We start from the raw sequence: 13,121 nt of genomic DNA, 5'->3' as shown, positions 1-13,121 counted from the left end.
CAGATCCATATTCAGAAGCTTATTTAAGAACTTTCCATGTATTACTATCATGATCCATCATAATCACCTCAGAAAGGAGGGCTTTCTGCGTATGAAATAGATCCTGAATTAATAAGGCTTTATTGGTCAGACACATTTAGAGTATTTTGGGCAGTGTTAGGCACATTATCTAAGGAAGGATGAGCTGATAATGGAGAGGTTCCAGAGGAAGTTCACAAGAACGGAAAGGATGTTTCCTACAGTGGGGGAAACTACGACTGGGAGCACAGCTTCAGAATATAAGTATGTCTCTTTAGAACAGAAATGAAGGGGAATCTCTTTAGCTAGCGGGTGTTAATCTGTGGAATTTATTGCCACAGATGGAGTGTGGGCCAAGTCTTTGGGTATATTTAAAGAGGCAGTTAGCAGGTACTTCAATTAGTAAGGACATCAAAGGTTTCAGGGAGAAGGCACAAGATTTGGAAAATTTGTTTTATGGGAAGGATGTAACAGAGAAATGGAGGTCATTTAAAGGTGAAATTTTGAGGGTTCAGAATCTTTATGTTCCTGTTAGGTTGAAAGGAAAGGTTAAAAGTTTGAGAGAGCCATGGTTTTCAAGAGATATTAGAAACTTGGTTCAGAAAAAGAGAGAGATCTTCAATAAATATAGGCAGCTTGGAGTTAATGAGGTACTTGAAGAAAATAAAGAATGTAAAAAGAATCTTAAGAAAGAAATTACAAAAGCTAAAAGAAGATACGAGGCTGCTTTGGCAAGTAAGGTGAAAATAAATCCAAAGGGTTTCTACAGTTATGTTAGTGGCAAAAGGATAATGAGGGATAAAATTGGTCCCTTGGAGAATCAGAGTGGATGGCTATGTGCAGAGCCAAAAGAGATGGGGGAGATTTTGAACAATTTCTTTTCTTCGGTATTCACTAAGAAGGATATTGAATTGTGTAAGGTAAAGGAAACAAGTAGGGTAGTTATGGAAAGTATGACAATTAAAGAAGAGGAAGTACTGACACTTTTAAGGAATATAAAAGTCTCCGGGTCCGGACAAGATATTCCCTAGGACTTTGAGGGAAGTTAGTGTAGAAATAACAGGGGCTCTGACAGAATTATTTCAAATGTCATTAGAAATGGGAATGGTGCCGGAGGATTGGCGTATTGCTCATGTTGTTCCATTGTTTAAAAAAGGTTCTAAGAGTAAACCTGGCAGTTATCGGCCTGTGAGTTTGATGTCAGTGGTGGGTAAATTGATGGAAAGTATTCTTAGAGATGGTACATATAATTTTCTGGATAGACAGGGTCTGATTAGGAACAGTCAACATGGATTTGTGCGTGGAAGGTCATGTTTGACAAATCTTATTGAATTTTTTGATGAGGTTACTAAGAAAGTTGACGAGGGTAAAACGGTGAATGTTGTCTATATGGACTTCAGTAAGGCCTTTGACAAGCTTCCACACGGAAGGTTAGTTAGGAAGGTTCAATCGTTAGGCATTAATATGGAAGCAGTAAAATGGATTCAGCAGTGGCTGGATGGGAGACGCCAGAGAGTAGTGGTGGATAACTGTGTGTCAGATTGGAGGACGGTGTGTAGCGGTGTTCCTCAGGGATCTGTACTGGGTCCAATGTTGTTTGTCATATATATTAATGATCTGGATGATGGGGTGGTAAATTGGATTAGTAAGTATGCAGGTGATACTAAGATAGGTGGCGTTGTGGATGATGAAGTAGGTTTTCAAAACTTGCAGAGAGATTTAGGCCAGTTAGAAGAGTGGGCTGAAAGATGGCAGATGGAGTTTAATGCTGAAAAATGTGAGGTGCTACATTTTGGTAAAACTAATCAAAATAGGACATACATGGTAAATGGTAGGGCATTAAAGAATGCTTTAGAACAGAGGGATCTAGGAATAATGGTGCATAGTTCACTGAAGATGGAATCTCATGTGGATAGGGTGGTGAAGAAAGCTTTTGGTTTGCTGGCCTTTATTAATCAGAGCATTGAGTATAGGAGTTGGGATGTAATGTTGAATTTGTATAAGGCATTGGTAAGGCCAAATCTGGAATATTGTGTACAGTTCTGGTCACCGAATTATAGGAAAGATGTCAATAAAACTGAGAGAGTACAGAGGAGGTTTACTAAAATGTTGCCTGGGTTTCATCTCCTAAGTTACAGAGAAAGGTTGAACAAGTTGGGTCTTTATTCTTTGGAGCGTAGAGGGTTGAGGGGAGACTTGATAGAGGTGTTCAAAATTATGAGGGGGATTGATAGAGTTGACGTAGTTAGACTTTTTCCATTGAGAGTGGGGGAGATTCAAACAAGAGGGCATGGGTTGAAAATTAGAGGACAAAAGTTTAGGGGTAACATGAGGGGGAACTTCTTTACTCAGAGAGTGGTAGCTGTGTGGAATGAGCTTTCAGCAGAAGTGGTTGAGGCAGGGTCGATGTTGTCGTTTAAAGTTAAATTGAATAGATATATGGACAGGAAAGGAATGGAGGGTTATGGGCTGAGTGCAGGTCGGTGGGAATAGGATAGGGTAAGAGTTCGGCACGGACTAGAAGGGCCGAGATGGCCTGTTTCCGTGCTGTAATTGTTAAAGGGTTATATGGAATAGGGTTGAGAGAGATAGTAAATCAGACATGATTGAAAGGTGGAGCTGACTCGATGGGCTGAATGACCTAATTCTGCTCCCATGTCTTATGATTTGATGGTCTTCATGAGAAATAAATTGCCTTTCATTCTACAACCAGCGGCCACTTTATTAGGTATACCTGCACACCAGCTTGTTAATGCAAATATCTAATCAGCCAATCAGGTGGCAGCAACTCTGTGCACCAAGAAGTTTAATTGTTTTTCAGACCAAGTGACTTTGACTGTGAAATGATTGTTGGTGCCAGATGGGGGTGGTTTGAGTATCTTAGAAACTGCTGGTCTCCTAGGATTTTCATGTACAACAGTCTCTAGAGTTTACAGAGAATGGTGCGAAAAACAAAAACATACAGTGAGCAGCAGTTCTGTGGGCAAGAGTGCCTTGTTATTGAGAGAGGTCAGAGGAGAATGGCCAGACTGGTTCAAGCTGACAGTAGCTCAAATAACCACGTTACAACTGTGGTGAGAGGAGAATTTCTGAATACACAACATGTTGAACCTTGAAATGGATGGGCTACAGCAGCAGAAGACCACACCAGGTTCCACTCCTGTACCCAATCAAGTGGCCACTGAGCGTACTGTGCAGCACAAAACTGTTCCGAGAAAGGTCAGAGTGAAATCAAGCAAATATAGTAGTGTATTTATAACACAAATTAGAAAAATTAAAACTTTTACTTCTGTTTAATGAGATATACTTACTAATAAGTATGATCAACTATCTCAAGAATCCTGATGTCTGATGAATGATGGCTAACACGAGAGGGCACAGCTGTAAGGTGCTTAGAAGTAGGTACAGAGGGTGGTGAGTGAGTGGAATGGGCTGCCGATGACTGTGGTGGAGGCGGATACAACAGGGTCTTTTAAGAGACTCCTGACAGGTACATGGAGCTTAGAAGAATAGAGGACTAAGGGTAACCCTAGGCAATTTCTAAAGTAAGTAAGTATTCGGCACAGCGTTGTGGGCTGAAGGGCCTGTATTGTGCTATAGGTTTTCTATGTTTCTATGAATGCTCCAGAAACACTTATTACCAATCAGCACTGCCAGTAATTCCTCAATCTGCGTGTTCTGATTTATGAATTTTCTCTACAATAATTCTGACCCTTTGCATTATGCACTTTTGATTTACAAAAGTATTTTTCACCATAAATTAATACTGCACCATAGTTGATGCATCAGAATAATGAACAAAAACAGCCACAATGTGTTTTGTCAAGTTTTTTCAATTGATGAAATGTTTTGCTTAAAATTCCCTTTTGTAAATCAACAAGTTACAATGGAGGTTCTCGGAATACAGTACTTGCTATTAATCTGTTACAGTCAATTATACAACTTATCCAACTCCCACAACTTCCATCATCCTGCTTCAGCCTCCTCTAATCCGGCAAACAAATGTCAAAGGTGTCACGGAGTCAAACAGCGCAGGAACAGGTGCTTCTGACTCTAATTCAGCTTTATGACATGTTCTATTCCTGGTTGCTCTTCTTTGTTACTACTTTTGGGCGATTTTTGAATTGGGACTGCCTGCAGATAACGAACACTGAGCTGAACTGAACTGAAATACACCTTTTGATTTTGTGTTTTATATGCTGTGTTTTTGCTTGGTTTTTATTTGTTGCTGTTTTTACGATTTTTTTCTGTGCGCGGGGGGGGGTTGCTGTTTGATGTTTTTCTTTGAACAGGTTGGTCCCACGGTTCTTTGTTTCATGGCTGTATGTGGGGAGGACAAACTTTGGGTATACTGCATACATACTTTGATAATAAATGCACATTGAATCTTTGTGTGCATGCTGTCCATCAAGCACCCACTTTACAATAATCTTAAACTAACCTCATTCATTTCTCCACACATTCCCATCAAATGCCCCAGATCTAGCACTCACCCACACGAGGAACAACCACCAATCACATCCTTACCTCCCTCCCCACTCTCCACTTTCCACAAGGATCACACTCTCTGAGATTCCCTTGTTCAGTTGTCCCTCCCCACTGATCTCCCTCCTAGAAATTATCCCTGCCAGTGGAATTTCCACACCTACCCATTCACCTCCTTCCTCATCAGCATTCAGGACCCCAGACAGTCCTTCCAGATGAGGCAACCCTTCACCTGCAAGTCTACTGTATCCAATACTCCTGATGTGGCCTCCTCTATTCTGCTTTGAAGATCATCTTAGCTCCATCTGCAAGAAGCAGGATTTCTTAATTTTAGTTCTAATCCAGATACCCATTCCAACATGTCAGTCCATGGTCTCCTCTACTGCCACAATGAGGCCACTCCCAAATTGGAGGAGCAAAACCTCATATTCCGTCTGGGTAGCCTCCAACCTGAACATCAATCATTTCTCCCCTCTCTCACTTCTCTCCATTTGCATTCCCCAATCTGGCTGCCCTCTTACCCCTCTTCTCGTAAGCTGCTCATCATCTCCCCCTTGGGTCCCTCTACCTTCTCTTTCTCCCATGGTCCACACTTCGCTCCTATCAAATTCCTACTTCTTCATCCACCAATCTTTCCTCCTTATCACCTCCCAGCTTCTCACTTCAACTCCCCCCAATCTACATTCCCCCACACCTGGCTTCACCTATCACCCTCTAGCTTGTACTCCTTCTCCCCCTCCCACCTTGTTATTCTGGCTTCTTCCCGCTTCCTCATGAAGAGTATCAGCTCCATGTATTGACTTTTTATTCCTTTCCACAGATGCTGTCCGACCTGCCGAATTCCTCCAGCACTTTGTGTGTGTTACTGAGAACAATTTACCAGCCTACCAACCTGCATATCCTTCTAATGAGGAAGGCAACCCATGTGGTCACAGGGAGAATATGCCATTTTGTTGAGTTTTGAGGAAAACACAGACAAAGGTTCAGGAATACTGTGTGCCATTGACTTAACACCACTTCACCAACCCATCCACCCCCATCCCAACAGTACAGAAATCAATCCAGTGATTCTCTGTTGTACTCTCTTTATTATGAACATATCCTTCCTAGGCGGGGAGACCAGGCCTGTAGTAGGCTCACCAAGAAGCAACATGAAGGCTTTTTCACTCTTGTACTCAAAATGCTCTTGCAATCAAAGTCAATGTACCACCATTTATCCTCCTGAACTCCTGTCTGATTCTGCATCAATATTTGGATTCAAGCCTAATTTGGAGTATTGTGGTCACCTATCTACAGGAAAGATATTGAGAAGATTAAAGGAGTAATGACAAAATATACAAGGACTTGAGGACCTGAGTTATAGAGAAAGGATGAATAGGTTAGGATGTTATTCTCTGGACTGTAGGAGAATGAGGGGAAATTTGATAGAGCTATACAAAATATTGAGCGATAGAGATAGATTAAATGCAAGCTCACGGGTTTGCCACTGAGGTTGGGTGAGCCTAGAACTAGAGGTCACAGGTTGAGGGTGAAAGGTAAAATATTTAAAGGTGAATTTCTTCAGTCAGAGGGCGGTAAGAGTGTGGAATGAGCTGCCAGCGGGTTTTGTTTTAAAGTTTGTAGGGATGGTTTTGGGGATAGAGAGGAGTTAGAGGTCAGGTTGGATTTTGGATCAGGGATGTAGGAGAGCTAGAGGTCAGGCCGGAGTCTAGACATCTGCTCTGCACTCCACGTTCAAAGGCCAGTGATGTAGACTGGTGACAAAGGACACCGGGAGTCCAGGCCTCCACTATGTGTCCAAAGGCCAGGCCTCCACTCCGTGTCCAAAGGCCAGGCCTCCACTCCGTGTCCATAGGCCAGGCCTCCACTCTGTGTTCAAAGGCCAGGCCTCCACTCCGTGTCCAAAGGCCAGGCCGCCACTCCGTGTCCAAAGGCCAGGCCTCCACTCTGTGTTCAAAGGCCAGGCCTCCACTCCGTGTCCAAAGGCCAGGCCGCCACTCCGTGTCCAAAGGCCAGGCCTCCACTCCGTGTCCATAGGCCAGGCCTCCACTCCGTGTCCATAGGCCAGGCCTCCACTCCGTGTCAATAGGCCAGTCCTCCACTCCGTGTCCATAGGCCAGCGATGTGGATGTGTGATGAAGGATATCTGTGGATATTGGGCAGTTCCAGGTCAGTGGGTCCCAGGATTGGATGTCCATGTGAGCAGGAGGCCTGAGGCGAGCCTGGAGTTCAAGGGCTAGAGTTAGGAATCCTATCATCGGCTAGTCCGGGAATCAATACCAAAGATCAAAGCCTGAGATCGATCATAAGGCTGGAAGTTGAAATTTGATGGACAAAGCTTTGAGGTCTGTCCTGGGTTAGGAGGACTGACCATGACTGTGGATGGATGGGAGGGAGGAAAGAGGCTTTTTTTTTGCTGTTGCTTGTTATGTTCTGTATTGTTCTACCCTAAAGGTTAACCTCCAGGTTGAGTCAGTGGTGAAGAAGGCAAATGCAACATTGGCATTCATTTCTAGGGGTATACAATATAAGAGCAGGGATGTGATGTTGAGGCTCTGTAAGGCATTCATGAGTCCACACATTGAGTATTGTGTTCAGATTTTTGCTCCTTATTTTGGAAAGGATATACTGACATTGGAGAGGGTTCAGAGAAGATTCACGAGAATGATTCCAGGAATGAAAGGGTGAGGAACATCTGGCAGCTCTTGGGCTGTATTCCCTGGAGTTCAGGAGAATGAGGGGGGAATCACATTACGAATGTTAAAAGCCCTGAACAGATGAGATATGGCAACGTTATTTTCCATGGTAGGGGAGTCCAGGACAAGAGGGTACGACTTCAGGATTGAAGGACGTCCATTTAGAACCGAGATGTGGAGAAATTACCTTAGTCAGGGGGTGGTAAATCTGTGGAATTTGCTGCCACGAGCGGCTGTGGAGGCCAAGTCATTGGGTGCATTTAAGGCAGAGATAGATAGGTTCTTGATTAGCCAGGGCATCAAAGGGTATGGGGAGAAGGCAGGGGAGTGGGAATGACCAGAAGAATTGGATCTGGAAGACTGGAAGAACTGATTGAATGGCGGAACAGACTCGATGGGCTGAACGGCCTACTGCTGCTCCTAATCTTATGGTCTTTGATTTAAAAAATCATATTACGTGGCTGTTACTTCTTGTGAGAAGTTAACCATGAGAACATAAGATATAGGAGCAGAAACAGGCCATTCAACCCATCAAGTCTACTCCACCATTCATTCACAGCTGATTTATTTTCTCTCTCAACCCTATTCTCCTGCCTTCCCCCATAACCTTTGATGTCCTTATTAATCAAGAACTCATCAATTTCCACATAAAATATACCCAATCACGGCCTCTCCAGTTGTCTGTGGCAATGAATTCCACATATTCTCCACCCTCTGGCTGAAGAAATACCTTCTCATTTCTGTTCTTATAGGACCTTCTTTATTCTGAGGCTGTGCCCTCTGATCCTCAACTCCTTCCCTATGGGAAACATCCTCTCCATATCTACTCAATCTAGGCCTTTCAATATTTGATATGTTTTAATGAGCTAACCCCTCATGCTTCTAAACTCATGCGAGTACAGACCCTGAGACATTAAATGCTCCTCATTTTCATTACTAGGATCATTCTCGTGAACTTCTTCTCCAGTGCCAGAACATCCTTTCTTAGACGTGGGGCCTAAAACTGCTCACAATACTCCAAACGTAGTCTGACCAATGCCTTATAAAGTCTCAGCATTACACCCTTGCTTTTAGATTCTGGTCTCTCAAAACGAAGGCTAATATTGAACTTACCTTCCTTACCACTGAGTCAACCTGCAAGATGACCTTTAGGAAATTCAGGACTAGGATTCCCAAGTCTCTGTGTACCTGAGATTTCTGAATTTTCAGAAAATAATCTACACTTTTATTTCTTCTACTAAAGTACATGACTATACCCTTCCCTACACTGCATTCCATCTGCCAATGCTTTGCCCACTTCTCCTAATATGTCCAAGTGCTTCCGCAGATTCCCTGCTTCCTCAACACTACCTGCCCCCCCCCACTCCACCTATCTTTATATTGCCCTCAAACTTGGCCACAAAGCCATCAATTCCCTCATCCAATTCATTGATATTGATGTGAAAATAAGCAGCCCAATGCAGAACCCTGTGGAACACCACTAGTCACCAGTAGCCAACCAGAAAAGGCCCCTTTGTTCACTTTATCCCTGCCAGTCAGTCAATCTTCAGTCCGTGCTAGTATCTTTCCTGTAATATTATCCTCATATGCTGCTAAACAAGAGTATAAATCTAAAATGCACCCAGTCTCCTTTTTGCTCTCTGGAACACTGACAGACTGGGGTTACGGCCGCTGCAATGAGAACAGTGGAAGTGTGCTGCAGTGAGAGAAGATCGAAGTGCACACTTTGCAGAAGGTATTTGTAACTTGATGTAACTTGAAGGGTTTACTGAATGTTTAGCATTTGTCTTAAATAGTTAACTTACTTACTGGTAGTGAGTGTCTTGTGTCCCCACTCACCAAACCCATGAACCTAATTTCACATAATTGGCACTGCGAGCAGGGTTCGGTGATTGAACGGAAGTGTGAGGAGCACTGAGTCCCAGGGTGGACTGACAACGGTGCAGATTTGGGGGTCTCCCCAGCCTACAGGCGGGCCACAGTGCACCAGTGGACTGGTCAGTCCAGATGGACACCCACTGGGTGAAAATGGGACAGCACATTGTGTCCGTGCTTAATAAGGAAGGGTTCCCTGAGAGGAAAGGGAGTCAGGGAGGTGCTTTCTGGCTGCAGGGGTATTGGCATCAGCACATCCCCTGCTGCTGCTGATGCTGTGCCTCCAGTACCAAGTCTCCCAGAAAAAGACTGCCTACCAATGGGGCCCTGAGCAGAAGGCAGGCTTTGAAATTGCCACATCTAACAATTCAACCTACAGAGAGGACTGTGCTCAGCGGTCTTCTATTTTCAAGAAGAAGTGGTACATTGCAGACAGGGTAGAGAAGGGTCCTGATAGGGTGGGCTGCCTCCGTGAGCAGGTCATATCTCTCCCTGGTAACGACCACTACACTCCGATGAAGTTCCCACCATCAACCCCTCATCCATTAGAGTGGGGTAAACCCTAAAATGACCATACTGCTGAGTAGAAACAGCAAGTCTGGTTTACTGACGGCTCCAGCGATTGATGGAGTGGCAAGGACTGGTGGAAGGATGCTGCTCTCCACCCTGTGTCAGGGAGGGGTGTTACCCAGAAGAGTGAGGGGGATCTAGCCAACTGGCTGAGCTGGTGGCCCCTCCAGGAGGCAATGAAGCTATGAGGATCTACACCAATTCCTGGGCAATGACTAATGGCATGGCAGTGTAAATACCTCATTGGCTTGGGCGGAACTGAGAGGTGCACAGGTGACCTCTCTGGGAGCATTCCTATTGGGAACGCACATGGAAGGATGTGCATCAACGTCCAATCACAGTCTACCATGAGATGCCCACAGCACTCAGGACACTGAGGCCATACATTATGCTGCTGTCGATCGAGCTCCGCAGATTATGACAGCCACAGTGTTTTCCAAGGAGGAGAACATGTGTCTTGCGGTATGGGCACACCAGAAGAGCGGGCATCTATGGGAGGGTAAGCGGCAAGGAAATGGGCAAAAGCCCAAGGGGTGGTGTTGATTTTTTGATGAGACCAGGGCAGCAGTTGCGAGCTGCCCTACCTGTCAGCAGGTTAAGCTTGGGGGGGTAGCCAAAGGGTCCCCGGGAAGCATCCGAAGGGCACGGGGACTAGTCAGGTATGGCAAGTAGATAGGTTGGGCCTCTGCCATCACAGAACAAGAAACAATATGTGCTCACAATGGTGGACACATATTCTGGTGTCCTACTGGTGGTGCCGTGCAGCCACGCTGACCAGGAAAGCACACTAAAAGGTTTGCGGCACTGGTCATCCATGTATGGGATCCCCTGCGAGATCCAATCGGACAATGGCTCACATTCTGCAGGAGCCAAAATCCAGGGGTGGGCTGCGGAATCCAGCGTTCTGTGGATGTTCCACATCCCATACTACCCACAGGGGGCAGGGCTGATCCAGTGTATGAACGGGCTGTTGAAACAACAGATTAAGTTGTGACCCCCATCCGCACCTTTCAGGGGTGGCTACCTGTGCTGTAACAGGCAGTGGATGACCAGTACAATAAAACACACAAAATGCTGGAGGAATTCAGCAGTTTTAGGCAGCATTTATGGAAATGGAAAATTGGGTGTTGATGCACATTCTCCCAGATACGTTCCCAATAGGAGTGCTCCCAGTCGCATATTCTTGCTTCTTGCTCTGACTTCTCCTCTTTTTTTTCTAGTCCTGATCAAGAGTCTCAGCCTGAAATACCAACTGATCGTTCATTTCCATAGATGCTGCCTGGCCTGCTGAGTTCCTCCAGCATTTTGTGTGTTTTGCATTGAATTTCTAGCATCTGCAGATTTTTCTCATGCTTGTGACAACCAGTGGGCCCAGGAGGATCCGCTATGTCCTGGCACTCGGCAGTGTCGTATTCTGCAGAGGTGGAATCGGAGGAGGAACTGGGGATGGTTTGGGTTCAACACCCACAGGGGCTACCAGAGCAAGGGGAGATTATGGCGCATGGATCAGGGAATACGCGATGTGTGATTTTACCGGAGGAATAGGAGATAATCTGTCTAGATACCCAGTGACTAACCAGGTGGGAGTGAGTTTGTGTCTCCCTACATTACAGAATGGAAAAGTGGTGGAAGCTGACGGCAATGGTGATGTGCTGATCGGTGTGAGATCCTACAACACATTCCTACAGATGATATATGAGCACGCAAACCACACCAAAGCTTTGGACTGTTGGATCTGCATGAGGACACAACCCACGCTGCAGAAGGGGTGCCTCTCTTTAACTCAGAAGAACAGCTCAGCTTCTCGGGATTTGCATTCCGTTCTGGGGAAAGCCGAGAGCGAACAGTCGATTCTATCCATAGTATGGGAATGGCCTTAAAGAACTGGAGTCACAGTAACCCCGGGTGGAGTAAGGACTGGTTCTTCCCTATTTATGATTTGACTAATCCCAAGAGTAATCCCTCTGCCAAGAGAGAAGTGGAAGGAGTGTTGGTGCAGGCAGTATGATGAGCACGGGTCCAGTCAGTCAGTGGAGCACAGTGAGTGCGAGCAGGAGCAGTATCCTGGGAAGCAGTGAAGATAGGTGCTCCCTGGACGCTAAAAGGTTCTTCCTGGATATGCAGCTCCCAGGCTTCCCACAGCTACTGCAATCCGGGGTATGTGATACCATATATCACCTTAATAGCCTGGACGAGCACCCTGCCCATGACGGTCAGCACAGTAAGAAGCAGAAAGGTGCTGGATGATAGCTTTTCTCTCTAACTGCTACGCATGGCCTCTGTGATGGAAGCACTGCACAACAAGACGGCCGCAGTGCTCAAACATACAGAGACTGCACTGACCAGAGTATCAGCTGGAATGATGCCTATATGGATGGTGGCCTCACAAAATCAGAAGACCTTGGACTACCTGCACGCAGAGAAAGGTGGCATCTGTGCTGCCATTGGTCAAGAGCGCTGCACCTACATCCCCGACGAGTCTGGGAACATTACTCACCTGGCTGATCATACCCCGTAATCAATAATTGTGATCAGAAAAGAAGAGAGCCCTGGGGGTGGGGTGGTTGAGCTGATGGCCTTTTGGGAGGTCGGTGGGCTGCTGCAAAACACTGGGTAGCAACTAGTGGGTTAATAATTCTACGTATCATAGTGTGACATTTTCTGTGTAGTATAGTGGGGCGTCCCGAGGGTTTTACTAGCCTACAGGACGAGTACCACAGTATTGCATCTTTCGAGGGGTGAAATGTTGTGGTAAGTATTAATCTTACCTGTTCACGGAAAGCCACTCCGCTCTGCTAGCTTGGGATTGGTCCGTTTAAGGAGCGTTGCAGCCCTTCCACTGGCCGCTGGTTGGCGCCACGATGCCAGTGGATGAGTCACAGTGCAGCTAGAGTATGGATCTAGCACGGTGAAAGCACCAGGTTTCCTGTTAGCTCTCTGGGTCACCAACGGGCTGGCGCTTGCAACCAGTGCCGCTGGAACGGTGGAAGTCTGCTGCAGCAAGACAGGGCCAGGACGCAGATGAGCTGAGCACTTGTAATTGGGCGTAACTTGAAGGGTTTGCTGAATATTTGGTTAAGTTTCTTACAGTGTGTCTTTTGTCCCCACACTGAACCTGCAAACCTGATTTCACACAAGAACTGCTACTCAACTGTCCACGCATTGAGGCGAAACATCAAAGTGCACTGCACACAAATTATGTAATGGTGAATACCAGTCAGCATAGTGGTTTGCCATCATGTAATGAAGACAAAGATGAAGGAAATTGTAATCATGAACCTCTCATGTACCATGGTGAAAGCACCAGTTGGTTAACAGAAGTCAATACTCTTAGTTTAAATTTCACTTCTGAAAAATTGCTGGTGGCATTAAAACAAATGTGTTGCTTCTTATATTTCTGGAAGGAGACAAGGATGCTAAAATGATAGCAAAGGAATTTGGGGAGATTTTATAACAAGGAACTCTGCAGATCATAGT

At 45.5% G+C, this 13,121-nt stretch overlaps 1 protein-coding gene across 6 annotated transcripts in view; it reads right to left on the bottom strand.

The window, feature by feature from the left end:
• The window catches only part of LOC140199674 (neurocalcin-delta), a 351,531-nt gene that overhangs the window by 35,323 nt on the left and 303,087 nt on the right, over nucleotides 1-13,121 (bottom strand). The window lies entirely within an intron of this gene.

The sequence above is a fragment of the Mobula birostris genome, chromosome 1 (genome assembly GCF_030028105.1).
Source record: "Mobula birostris isolate sMobBir1 chromosome 1, sMobBir1.hap1, whole genome shotgun sequence".
Taxonomy (NCBI): Eukaryota; Metazoa; Chordata; class Chondrichthyes; order Myliobatiformes; family Myliobatidae; genus Mobula; species Mobula birostris.
Note: the sequence above shows the minus strand (reverse complement) of the source record. Positions and strands in the feature narration are given on the sequence as shown.